The sequence below is a fragment of the Photinus pyralis genome, unplaced genomic scaffold, assembly GCF_008802855.1.
Source record: "Photinus pyralis isolate 1611_PpyrPB1 unplaced genomic scaffold, Ppyr1.3 Ppyr1.4_unclustered_Scaffold8227, whole genome shotgun sequence".
Lineage (NCBI taxonomy): Eukaryota > Metazoa > Arthropoda > Insecta > Coleoptera > Lampyridae > Photinus > Photinus pyralis.
In genome coordinates this window covers 3,517-17,816 of record NW_022172337.1, presented here as the reverse complement: position 1 = coordinate 17,816, position 14,300 = coordinate 3,517, and positions in this window count along the sequence as shown.

Genomic DNA, 14,300 nt, shown 5'->3' with positions numbered 1-14,300 from the left:
CTTAAAGATTATCATAATGCGTTTTAACATTTTTCTAATGAAATTGCTGAATAAATAATTACTTCGAATTTTTGGTCAAAGGAATGTTTAAAATTCTCCCCGAACTCTATAGGAAGTAAATAAACAGTTTCTTACATAATTAAGGATGGTTTGAAAAATGCGCCGCCATCCCGGCAATTAACAACGTATACCCAGTGGCGGATTTACATATAGGCACACTAGGCACGTGCCTAGGGGCGGCAGCTTTAAAGGGCGGCATTTTTTTTCACTATATTTATTTTAGGTACCTAATATTTTAAATTTTGGTTTAAACAAACTGTAACTGTAAGAACTATAATCGACAATTCAAGTTTTGACGTGTGTAAAATCTTAATCTTAGGTATACTGTATTTCTTTTCATATTAGTTTTAAAAATTTCAAGTTATAATGTTTTATTAGCATCTTAAAATTTATTGCAATTTAAAGATTATTTTTGGAGGGGCGCATATCTTTTGGTGTGCCTGGGGGCGCAAAAAATTTAAATCCGCCACTGCGTATACCTACACTTCCTCAAAGAAACATCTCCAAAAATAGCAATTATTTATTTTTTGCTATCTTTGGTAACTCACTCAGTGTAACAAAAAATAAACATTTTCGTGCGGTTAAATTAAAGTAATTGACTTTTTGTGAAAGTGTAATGATACACATTTGTAGTTACGAAAATTGCAATATGAAGCCATTGTACTTTACTTTTACTTTTTTTCTGCAAATTATGGCCAGTCGAAGAAGCTGAGAACGATAATAATGGTTACCGTTGAAGATATCTAAATTGAATTCTAAGAACTATCTCAAAAAAGAAGAGCACCGGTAGCTATTATACAAGTCATTACATTTATACATAAAAACTTTATAACTTCAGATTACGGTTTAATTATCTGAATGTCGGTAATAAAAAATTCCAACGCAAAAGAAAAATTGAGTTTATAATAGGTACCTAAGTGCATTCCTTCAGATCTTTTGCGCCTGTAATAAAGTGCAAGTCGCTATTAATACGTCAGCTACGGTCAACGAAGGTGCGTTAATGTAAAATAACTCAATTAGAGTTGATTGATAATGTAATATTTGACGATTCATTACAACGCGGGGACCGAAATCGACCAAAATACGAGCAATGGCATTCGATTTTCAATAGGGGAAGTTTTTGGCACTCAGCTCGCATTCGGAAACACGACTTTTAATCTGGCTCATATTCCATAACACTGATCCTTGAACTAGTAGAAATCGATTGGCGAATGTTTGACATCGCTGCCTCTTTTCGTTCTCGAGTTAGAACGTTAGACGACGAACAGACGGACGGATAAAACGATCACATAAGGAGAATTTCTTTCGCCAAATTCCATAAAAATGTGAAACTTGGATCAATTGGATATTTTTTTATTTTTAACTAACTGTAGCCAGAAACATTCGTATACTTTGCCAGCGCGGCGGCAAATGTTTCTGGCTACTGACGTCACGCGGGGTAGTCTCACGCACAGGTACGTTTTCTTTCTTCGCGCCGACCCTTGATTTTAAAGTGCTTACGACGGACGTAAATATCAATATTTTGCACCCAATTTTTTTATGATCGTTTTTTAATAACAACATTTCTCGATTTCAGTTAAAATAAAAAAATGTCGAACCTGTCCATTGTATACATATCACTAAACCCACCACGAGTCAAAACTGGCAAGCAAAGAGTGGCGGGGAAAGGATGAAAGTTGCCCAGCCAAGACTAAGACTTGTCGCTCTGCTGGAAACGATTTTTTTTCTCTAAAGGAATTTTATTAATCGATTTTCTACATAATCAACGTATGGTGAATGCGGCTTACTGCTACCAGTTGTTACGACCGGCAAAAGCTGCATATATATGAAATATACACTGGGGAAAATGGGCTGGGAGGGCCCAGGAGCGTGGCAAGGTAAAATTACGCCTAGTGCAAAGTTTGTCCGACGCGCCTTTTTTAATAATAATAATAACAATAATAATAATGTGGTCTTTGCATATTTTTTATTATAAATAATAATGTACTTCTTAAATATATAAATACAGATTTTGCATACTTTTTATTTAAAAAAATGTTTGACTAAATATTTATTTAAAATTTACTTTTCTAGCTTTAACTTTAGCAAATTCACTATACTTATTTTACAATTATTATATTACTTATTTACGATCAATCCTGACTCAAGTGCACTTAAAATTGCAAAATAAAAACTTTGTAAAATACTTTTGTATAATTTTTATTTTAAAAAATTTTAGGACTTTTTGGCGCCTAGCAAAATTTGGCGCCTAGGGCACTTGCCCGGTTGCCCTACTGGATGCCACGGCCCTGTGGGAGGCCCTTGAAACCCTCGTTATACCACTGACTTGTCCCTGTGTGACAATTTTTGTTCGCGCTTGTGTAGGAATCCCTGGGAGGAAAACTGTTTGTGAGCAATGAAAACGGCGAGGACCACGCGCGCAATTATTAGCCACACACGAGCGTTCATTTTTGTCATTCTTTCCTCGTACATTCTTTCTTTTCGAAATCTTAAAGGATTATAAAACTGTTCTCAACCACTAACACAAAATTTTTACTGTCATCTTCCCTATCGGTTTTTCCTGTGAGACTGTCCTCTACATTTTTCGTGAGGAAAATAAGATGTTCGTTGCCCACTAACGCAAAATGTGTTTAATCGCGTCTTTTCCAGTAAAAGTATGTCTTACAAGAATGCGCGTTGGTTAGTGGGCTAAATAATCATTTTTCACCACACTTTCCATGTAGGCTCGTCATCTTCATTTATACCAACGGATTATTATTCTGTCTTGAAAAGTCTAGTTGTAGTTAGCTTCGCGCCGTAACCTTATCTACTGATGTTTGCAGGGTTGTCATGGAAGATGGAAGATAGAAGAAAGAAGGTAGTGATGCCTTTGCCATAGTAGTTTGTTATGTTTTGTTCAAAAGAATAAAAAAGGTTTCAAAAACCACTCGTAGGTGTTGCCGCGTACCGCAACTGTAAATGATAAGTAACGGGCAAATGTAGACTATAGCAGCTATTAATTAGCGAAAACCCGAAGTCTCTAGGTGGCCCGGGGGCCGAGACCTCGAAAGAACAGTAGGGAACACGTGAAGCACATGACTAAGAATTATCTAGACCTCTTTATCTTTCATCCCCCATAAAGTTGGATGGGACCTGTACACTTCATTGAACTGTTTTAAAATGCCTTTTTGAGCGATTTTTGTTAGCGCATTCTCCAACGAAGTTTGGTTCGCTATTGCAGGCACTTTCTCTGTCCGTCTGCCCGTCCGCATATAGTAAAAATCAGATGTGCGTATGCGCAGACGGCGCAATGCCAACTTTCTTATTTATGGAGATATTTCTTTGAAATGTTAACCATAGATGCATCTAGTACAGAAAAACATAGCGCACATAACTATTGTCTTTTGGAAAGTACTGATCAAAGCATGGAAAATGCGCTGAGTTACTCGCCTTTGGGCGTTTTTACTTGTTTAATTTCTGTCTTCATGAAATTCAGTTTCCTGTGTTTCGTTTTCGTCTGCCATACCTCAGCCTCATACTTCAAACCATGTCAACTCGCTTCTCACGCACTTCCACCCTTGCGCCGTATGACTTCGAACACGAAATGAATAAATCCCATCAGCGGAAAGAACGACGAGACGTTGAAAATTACGGGAAATAGTCGAGCCCACTAACGAACGCGCTGATTTGCTGATTTGTAACGCTGAGATTTATCCGAAAGGAATAAATGCAAGGATTATTATAATCTCATTTCCCACTAACTCGCATTCTTTCCGTCGGTATTATCCTTTCCCGCAGGAATGAACGCTCGTGTATGGCTAGCTGGCTTACAACTCTACCTCAAACTTTCTATGAAACTACCTATATTGAAAAATGTTAAAACAATATGCAAGTATGCACTTACACCATCGCATATTTCTCGTGCAAGTTCTGTGTTAGGTTTGTTCGCAAAATGTTCACTTCTTATTTTCTTATTCTACCGCTAGAGGTCACTCGAATGTACCTTCATGTTAAAGTCACTATAGATATAGGAAGTACCGCAATCCATTCGGCCTGTGTGTTAGCAAGAGAACGCATGATTTTTGCGCAAAAATGGCGGATGTTACCAGATTCTAATAACTTTAATGTTAGGGAGTGTTTCACCTGTTTTTCTTATTTTAAATAGAATACACTATATTTTATTGCATTTTCGAAATTTAAATGAAAATCTACGTCGTTTGGTATCACATTTCCCTATAGCCAGCATCAAAGGTTTTCGAGTTATTCAAGATTTTTCAAAATATTTGACGTTTGTCCGCTTTTCTTTAGGGCCCTGTATCTATGACTCCGTTCACTTGAATTATAAAAAATCTTCCAAAATCAACAATACTGACTTGATGTTACATGAAAATGATGTAAGTACCTTTTGATCGTCCTTCTACAGGGTGTTTTAAAACTAATGGTCAATTTTGATAACATCAAACCTTCAAAAGTTGATTTTTTCAAATGAAACCTGCTGTATTTTTGTCGACAGAATTCTACATCGATCCATTATTATATTCCCTATACCTATCTGTTATGCTTTTCGTTTTATTTAAGATTTTTTTAAATTATGGCAGATATGCATTATCTTCTTAGGAGGTCTTGAAATAAACACGTTAACAGATCTGTCAGACATGGTTATAATTGTTATCATTCCCTGTTCATGATAGTTTCTATCACTAAATATGAAAATAATCCTATTTATTTTAATGAATACAAAGTTAAATAAAGATGAAATAATAAACAGAAACAAGTCACGATACAAACGACAAATTAAAAAAACAAAATCAATTGTTTTATTCTACTTGGCCAACGTTTTTTTTCAATACAGGGTGTTACATGACCGCATGCAAAAAAAATTGGGTGATAGAGGGGATCAAGACAAGCACTTTTTCCAAATAAACAGAGGTTCCAACGTGTTTCGTTTGGTAGCCATCCCCAAAGAAGTGGTAAAATTTTGATTTCTTCTTTAATTTTTTTCTTAGCAACCATAAGTGTTACAAAGATGGATGACACGTCTTAGGTTTTCGGATATGCCCTATCCGATTTTGAAAAAGATTTTCCAAAATTCCTACCACCAAAGGGCGCACCCCCCTTCTTGAAAAAAAATCTGATTCGACGAAATTTGGTATCTGGGGATTTTTGAACATGAAAATGATGCATCTGGAATTAGTTTTTGAAAATTCGAAAAAATATCGACTTCAATCGACGTTTTTTGTTATTTGCGACATTTTCAGTTAACTACACTACGAAATTAGATCACTCACTAGTAGGCGGCGGACGCTTTGTAACCCGAAGGCCCAATCTTCAAATGAGTATAACTTTTGTTTGAAAAGTTATTTTTTATTATACCTGAATCACAATCTCCGTTTTAAACACTCAAATGCGTGCGAAAAAGGGCCTTTAAAACACACGTGCTTTAAAGTTGCTAAGCAACGATACTTCAAGTATGACTTTTGAAACTGTCATCTGGATGAAATAAAAAATCCTCTTAGGTCGCTTTCTGTAAATGCAGAACATTTCTTTGGTTTTTGTACCTATCCTTTGGTTGAAGCTTTCACAAACGCGCGTAATTTAGGGTATGCTTCCAAATCTGTTCCACTTTTTAATCGCAGCATTGCTTTAAAGTTTTGAATGAATGTACCAAAAGATAGAAGATTTAAATACCTTTGACATTTCCTTCATATATGCCAGCATTATGGACGCATTTAAGACTGTATTCGTAAGTAACTTCCTATTCATCCATGGAAACAACTTTTCATATTTTTATAATAGGCTTTACTGGAGTTGGATTTTACACCTACCAACGTTTGTTTAGATTTTACAACAATCGATGTATAATCTTTTTCAACGGAAATCGTTTAATTCACAAAGACGATGATTTTTATAAGCAAACGTCAAGTGACATTTCCATGGCAATCGTGAAATACGAACACCCAGCCCACTTAATTAGACATGTATTCGAGTATAACGTCAATATGACTTCATTGTATTTCCTATTTTTAAATTATACTGCAGGTATAATAAAAAATACTATAAGATACAGTGTATAATTGGTCTTTAAAGCACTTGCAACGTTAAAGGCACTCCGCTTTGCGTCGTGCCCTTAAACTCGTTGCGCGTGCTTTAAAGACTTGATTCTACACTTGTATCTTAATATACTATTAAAAAACTGTTCGACAATTTTGTTCCTTAACTCATCAAGTATGCACACAACAAATTTCGTGGAATTCTCTCCATTTTCGTTGTCCGGCCAAGAATTGCAGTGAAACATTTTTTTTCGAATTTTCAAAAACTAATTCCAGATTCGTCATTGTTATGTTCAAAAATTCCCAGATACCAAATTTCGTCGAAATCAGAATTTTTTTCCCACCCCCAAGTACGCCGTACGGGGTACGCCGAAGCGTGCGCTCTTTCGTGGTTCGAGTTACAAGCTATCACGTGATATGTGCTCCAGCGGCCTACATCGAAATTTACTGAAGACCTGAATATTGTTCCATTAATTGTAACTGTAAGTAGGTATTACCTATCGATTATCTTTTGGAGGACATGCTATTGTGCGTTCCTGCGATACACCCTACGAGACTTACTCCGACATCGATACCTACGATGGTATTTACGTTACTTTTGTCATTAGATACAAAGAATTTGCTCGTGTTCTTTTATTTACATTTCAAATTTATTTTTGTTGCATAGAAATTTAGTTATTTTAGCTTTGTGTTTTCTAGAATTAACGTTATCGATTAGTTTTATGAAATGGCGTTTATACCGATACCTCGTGTCGAGGCCAAATTTTGTTTTTGCTATCTAATAAAAGCTGAATTATTGGTTCCCATTGAATTTGGAATGATTGTCGTGTTCGAGTTGCCCCACGTGCCAAACGTTAATTTGTCTCGCATTTATATGTCGCGCTATCATTCACTCTTTTTTTTATTATTTTGTTTGATTGCAGAGTATTAGCAGAAAGCGCCCCTCTGAGCTCGGAGACACATCCGCTTTCATTTCTTATCGCCGGTGACTAATCCTTTATCGCGCCACGAAAATGTTCTAAATGTTTTTGATAAATTTAGTGGCAGTCGTCTTAAGGATAAGATTTGAACAATTTCTCACAAAATCAGTAGCGACATACTACCCAAAAAGTCATACGAAATGGTTAGCTTAATCTTTTCATGTGTAGATCCTGTAAACAAACAGAAGTAACGCAAGTTTTGGGCAAAACATTTTAGATACTCGTCTTTGAAAAATTCTCAATTTTGTGTCGTAGGTACTAAATGACGAAACATAGAAGTAAGTTGTATTTTATTGTATTGTTTTTTTAGTAGTTATAATTTATAAATAATTTGTGAAAAGTGTTGAAATACTTATATGATAAGTGTATTACATTAGGATTTTTCATTATAGCAATGATATATTATCTGGTTATTAATTAGGGAAAGTTGAAGGTAACGCGTTTAGAGCATCTTTTGTTAATTAATTCTTAACTGGCGCATTTTTAAAATCACACGTATATGTATAGTCGCACCGCACTTTCTCGAACATATTCCACTATACCTGACTATAGAAATGAAGGAATTAAAATAATGGTAGTGCGATTGTTAATTGAAATTGAAGTGTGGACTTTGTATGTAGGTAGTGTAGGTACCTATATAACAAAAAAATGTGGTGATTTAGGTGCTAATCCCACGGCTCCGTTAACTTAGCACCACCATTTCAAATTTTTGACTAAAGACAGATTGCGCTAGAATCTCTATGGCTAGCGCCAGCTAGCGCCAGCTAGCGCCACTTTGAGTTCAGCTAGCGCCATTATAGATTTTGCAGAAAAGCCCTTGATTTTCGGGGGGTGCTATGTTAACGCTAGCACCACCATTGCGTCCGATCATTTCCAAAAGCAAGCGCTGTGTTCGTCAGAGCTAGCGCCAGCTAGCGCCACAAATTTTAGAGCTAGCGCCACCCCCCAATAGTGCGGGGGCATTTTTTCCTAGCACCACCATTTTGTTTTTTCGGGTAAAATTTTGACGTTTTGTGTTCTGCTGACCTTGCGCCAGCTAGCGCCCTCCAATAGTGTGGGGGGAGGGGGCACTACCATTTTGTCTTTTCGGGTAAAAATTTGATGTTTTCTGTTCTTGTAGACCTAGCGCTCAAGTTAACCTAGCGCAATTATAAATCCTAGCGAGATTATAATTTTGCGGTGTCTGTCCGTTAGCACGATATCTTGATAACGATAACGAATTGACCGTTTACGATGAAATTCTGTAGATGGATTCTTTATCAAATTTGTAGATCGGAGTTTGTGAATTGGCAATGTAGACCAAAAAATAAAGTAGGCACTTTTGACATCTCTGTGAGTTATGAACCGAATTGTATGAAATTCAATATGTGTATAGCTTTAGCCATATAAAACGCAATTCCAAAAGTTGAGCCTAATCGATCAACATTCACAGTGCTCTTTTCGCATCTCGACCATTTACAAACCGTATTGCAAACTTTCTTATTTATGGAAGCATTTAAAAGAAATTTGATAAATAGCCACTTGGAATAAAAGCAAATTTAACGCCAGTTTCAAAATTTGGTTTTGTGCATGATGTGTGCCAATTTTCTTATTTATGGAAGCAATTAAATGAAATTTCATACATATACACTTTAAATAAAAGCAAAACTAACACCAAGTTCAAAATTTGGTTTTGCACATGTTGTAGCCTTACCCAGGAGATCGTTTTCTATATTTATTTACAGGTCGATGCGAAAAGGGCACTGTGAATGTTGATAGATTAGGCTCAATTTTTGGAATTGCGTGTTATATAGCTTAAGTCTCGGCTTAAGCTATACGAATATTGAATTTTATGCAATTCGGTTCAAAACTCACGCAGATGTCAAAAGGGCCTTACTTATTTTTGGGATACATTACCAATTCACGAACTTCGATCTACAAATTTGGTAAAGAATCCAACGACATTTCATCGTAATCGGTCCATTCGTTATCGAACTATTGTGCTAACGGACAGACACCGCATCTGGGATGGTCAAACTCTTTACCTTTTTTAAACCCGAATGTGCAAATCTTCCTTTACTTTTTGGATTGATCGTTCTGTTTAAAGTAAAAAGTTCCAATAAAAATACTAAAATTTGTATATAAAGTAGCAAGATTGTAACCCTTCATTTCGAAGTAAACTGACGGTGAGGTATGCAGGTACAAACTTACTTAAATCCTTTATGAATGCGCAAAAGTTGTAAATTATTTGTTACATCAAGGGTTTGTGTTTGTGTGAATGTTGGTAAATCTGTATTGTTAAAAAAACACCTTTAGATAGTAGTCGACGTGACGTACATAGGTATATAATTTATCGAGACTAAATACACGAGAGCTTGATTTTTAATCGCATAATTTTATTTTTACACGAAGTTTTGTTGCAACGGAAAAAACTCGAAACCAAAAGTGTGATAAAATCGCGACAGTTTTAGCTGGAGCGATTTTATTAATATTATGCTTTTGATCGAGTTTTTTCCAGGACGCAACAAAATTTGAGTGAATTAAAAATAAAATTATCCTGACCAAGGTCGAGTGTATTTTAGGGAGATTAATAAAAGACAGTAAATTTTACAACCACTACATATTTTACGTATTCCTACACGCATTTTTATCGCTGTAAAAAGCTACCTAGCATTTAATCAGATAAAAAATCATCTGATTGTTGTTGGTCGTAGTCGCGACCAGTCGTCGTTTTGATTAGGTACTGGTTGGTTCAGGTAGCACTGTTTATAATTTAATCCTCCAAACTAATATTCACCATGTCAAAGTAAGGGAAGATTAAATTATAAACAGTGCCACCTGAACCAACCAGTACCTAATCAAAACGACGACTGGTCGCGACTACGACCAACAACATTTTTATTCTTAAATTTGACATTCTAATAGTCATTTATGCCAAAGAAGAGTGAGCGGTTGAATAATGGGCGTCCACCACCTTACCTCGAGGAATTTGTTACTGGAAGTTTATCTGACGATTCAAACGACGACAAAGACTTGGATGTAACAATCAAAATGGAAGATTCTAGGGTTACATCACTTTTGGAAGGACTTACGAATCAGATTACATTGATGCAAGCACAGCTGATGCAAAATACAGAGGTACAGACAAGGATGGAAGAGAAGAATAATGAACTTCATCAGAAGCTGGAAGCTACAAATCGACAACTAGCTGAAGTTCAGCGAACGATGAAAATTGAAGTCCCTCCTACAACTCGATCATCAGCTATACAGTCCCAGTAACATTACCTGCACAGCTTGATACGCCTTCGCCTTCGATAACTCCGACAAGAAATTCTACGCACCAACAGTCAACACCTTCATGTTCAATTCCTAGTTTTTCTGTTTACCCAAATAACCCTGTATATTGGCAACAGCATCCATCGTTACCTGTCAGAAAGTATTTAGTAGCATTGCCAAAGTTTGATGGAAATCCTTGTGACTGGCTGGTTTTCAATGCAGAGTATAAAAGAACTACGACATAGTTTGCATATACTTCTTCAGAAAATACAACGAGACTAAACAGTAGTTTGCAAGGGAAAGCTCGTGAGCTTGTTCAATGGTTATTAATTCATGACGACATGGCGGAGAAGATCATGGAGAGATTGTATAGCAGGTTTGGTCGACCAGAACTTTTAGTGGACGCACAAATTACTATGTTGAAGAACATTCCCGGAATCTGTGAAAATAATGTGGGACAGATTATTCCTTTTGCTGACAAAGTGATCAACTTTAGTCACTTTATGTTGACTTGTTCTAGTCAACATCAGCTTGCAAATCCCACACTGCTTAATGAGTTGATCTTAAAGCTCCCAATGAATATGAGAATTGCATGGGCCTCTCATATTAGCTCACTGACTGGTGTCCCGTCTATATTAGATTTTAGTAACTGGATTGAAGTTAAAGCCGACAACATAGCCAGAGTTCCTGTGTGCAATTCTTTGATTTCTCCGACAGAGAAAAAGACGACATCAAAGAAATATCAAATGCTTCACACTTCCAACGTTACAAGTAAGAAAGAAATGAATTGTGTCTTATGCGAAAAGAACCATTTCATCGCTAACTGCCCGGATTTTTTGAATAAATCTACAGATGATAAATGGAAGTTAGTAACAGAAAAGAAATTGTGTTTTTCTTGTTTGAAATTTGGACATTCTACTAGAATGTGCCGCATTAGAAAGTCTTGCAATAAGAATGGATGTAACAGAGTTCATCATCCTCAATTACACAGTGAATGTCAAGATAATAAATCTACGCCAACGGTTTTAAATATGGAAGTATCCTGTCATGCTGCGTTGAAAGCAAATGAATCCAAGGTGTTGTTTAAAGTAGTTCCAGTAAAATTATACAATAGAGGAGAAGTTGTTTCCACGTATGCATTGATTGATGAGGGATCAAGCGTAAGTCTGATCAAGAGAACCGTAGCTGTACGTTTGAAGTTGAAGGGACCTATGCGAAAGTTGAATCTCCAATGGTTCGGAGACCACTGTAGTTCTGAAGAAACTGAAATCGTTAAATTTAACATATCTGGAATCCATAACAATGCCGAAGTGTTTGAGATGAGGAATGTGTGTACCGTAAACAATCTTTGTCTTCCAATGCAAACTGTAGACATGAATCAACTTCATTCCAAATATGACTACTTACAAAATCTTCCTATTGCCAGCTATACTGACGCCCGACCAGAGCTATTAATAGGATTGGACTTTTGTCATTTGGGATTATCGAACAGAAAGATTCAACAAACATCAAATGGACCTATTGTTGCAGAAAGTCCTCTTGGTTGGATAGTTTATGGAAGAACAGTTGACAATGAGATACAATCAAGTCCAGAAAGAATGTTTCATGTGAGAGGGTACTTTGACGACATCCATTCTATTGTAAAAGACTATTTTACCACTGAAAACTTTGGTGTTGAACTATCAACAACACCAAGAGAGTCTTCTGAAACGGTTCGAGCGGGTCAACTGTTGGAATCAACAACAAAAAAGGTCAAAGGTCGTTACGAAAGTGGTCTATTATGGAAAAACGATGACATAGTTTTACCAGATAGTTACCCAATGGCAATCAGTCGATTGAGAAATGGTGAAAACAAGATGAAAAAAGAACCTGTTTACGGTATGAAGTAGGAAACTATTGTCAGCTACGTGCAGAAAGGATATGCTCGTAAATTGTCATCTGAAGAGGTTGTTGAAATTACTCCACGGACTTGGTATTTACCACATTTCGGTGTACTGAATCCAAATAAGCCTGGAAAATTCAGACTTGTATTTGATGCCGCGGCTAAAGTTGGAGAAACATCCCTTAATTCATCATTGTTGACAGGTCCAGATCTAAATCAGCCACTCCTCACGGTTTTATCTAAATTTCGTGAAGGTCAAGTTGGGGTATGTGCTGACATCAAGGAGATGTTTCACCAGGTGATAATTCGTGAAGAAGACCAAAACTCTCAACGATTTTTATGGAGAAATGATAAAACTGGCGAAATTGAGGTATATAAGATGTTAGTTATGATATTTGGATCCACATCTTCACCGACAACAGCTCAATATGTCAAAAACTTTCATGCAACACAGTATCTAGAAAGTCATCACGAAGCGGCCAAAGCAATTATTGAACGACATTACGTTGACGATTACGTTAATAGCTTTCACACCGATGAACAGGCAATAACTGTATCCATGATGGTTAAAAATATTGAGATGGCTGGTGGTTTTGAATTACGAGGTTTTATATCAAATTCAAGAAAGGTTACTTCGATCTTGAATCAGGAACAAGGTGATCAACTATATCAAGTGGATATGAACTTGGACAAATCCCCTACATGTGATAAGATACTGGGCATGGTATGGGACACATCCACTGACGAGTTCAAATTCAACTTGAAGTTTAATCGTTTAGAATCGACAGTAATCACTTGTGAAAGAATTCCAACAAAGAGAGAATTTTTAGCGATTGTCATGTCAGTATATGATCCGTTCGGATTCTTAGCGGATTTTCTTGTATACATGAAGGTACTCTTGCAACTTGTATGGAGGTCTGGTGTAGAATGGGATCAACCAATACCTACACATCTTTACGAGCGATGGTGTGCATGGAGTCGAGAATTAACAAAGGTTAGTCAATTTCGTATTACACGTTGTTACTCAAAGGGACTGCGGATGCCAAAAGCTGTTGAACTTCACATATTTGTAGACGCGAGTGAAGTCGCTTTTTCAGCAGTGTGCTACCTTCGAGTTACTTCGCAAAATGAAGTTACAGTATCATTCGTCATGGGGAAAACTAAATGCGCACTTGTCAAATACCTTTCCATCCCAAGGCTCGAATTGCAGGCAGCAATTCTTGGAGTTAGAATGTATAAAACTGTTTTGAGATCTCACAGTTTTGTTATTTCAAAATCGACATTTTGGAGCGATTCGAAAACTGTACTTCATTGGATCAAGGATGACATAAGAAAATACAAGACATTCGTTGCTAATAGAGTGGGTGAAATTTTGGATTCAACAGAACCCACTCAATGGAACTGGGTTTCAACACATGAAAATGCTGCTGATGATGCGACACGTGACATTTATCCACCTCAGTTCAAACCTAATCGAAGGTGGATAAACGGACCAGAATGGTTGAAGCAAGACAAAAGTAAATGGCCTCATCAAACAGATTGTCATGTAGTAAATGATGAAGACCTAGAACTACAACCACCAAAACATGTAGTTATGATGATTCGTGAAAATATGATTCAATTTAACTTTGCAAATAGCTCGAGTTATTTCAAAGTTTTACGTACAGCTGCTTGGATGATACGTTTTGGAAAGAATTTAAAAGCTAAAGCTTCCAACATGAATTTGCATACAGGTGAACTAAAAGTTGAGGAAGTAAGACAGGCTGAAATTTTGATATTCCGAACTGTACAGATGGAAACTTTTCACGAAGAATACGATTCACTGACTAATCGTGTTCCTATCAGCAAATCAAGCGATATATATAAGTTGACACCAGCTTTGGATGAAGATGGGATTATTAGATTAAATGGACGAATTGACAACGCTCCTACATTACCAATGAGGACCAAGCGACCTATAATTTTACCAAAACAACATCCAGTCACAAAACTTGTCATCAGTCATTATCATCGTTTATATCACCATCAAAACGAAGAATTGATCATTTGTGAAATTCGGCGAAAATTTTGGATTAACGATTTACGTGTTTTAGT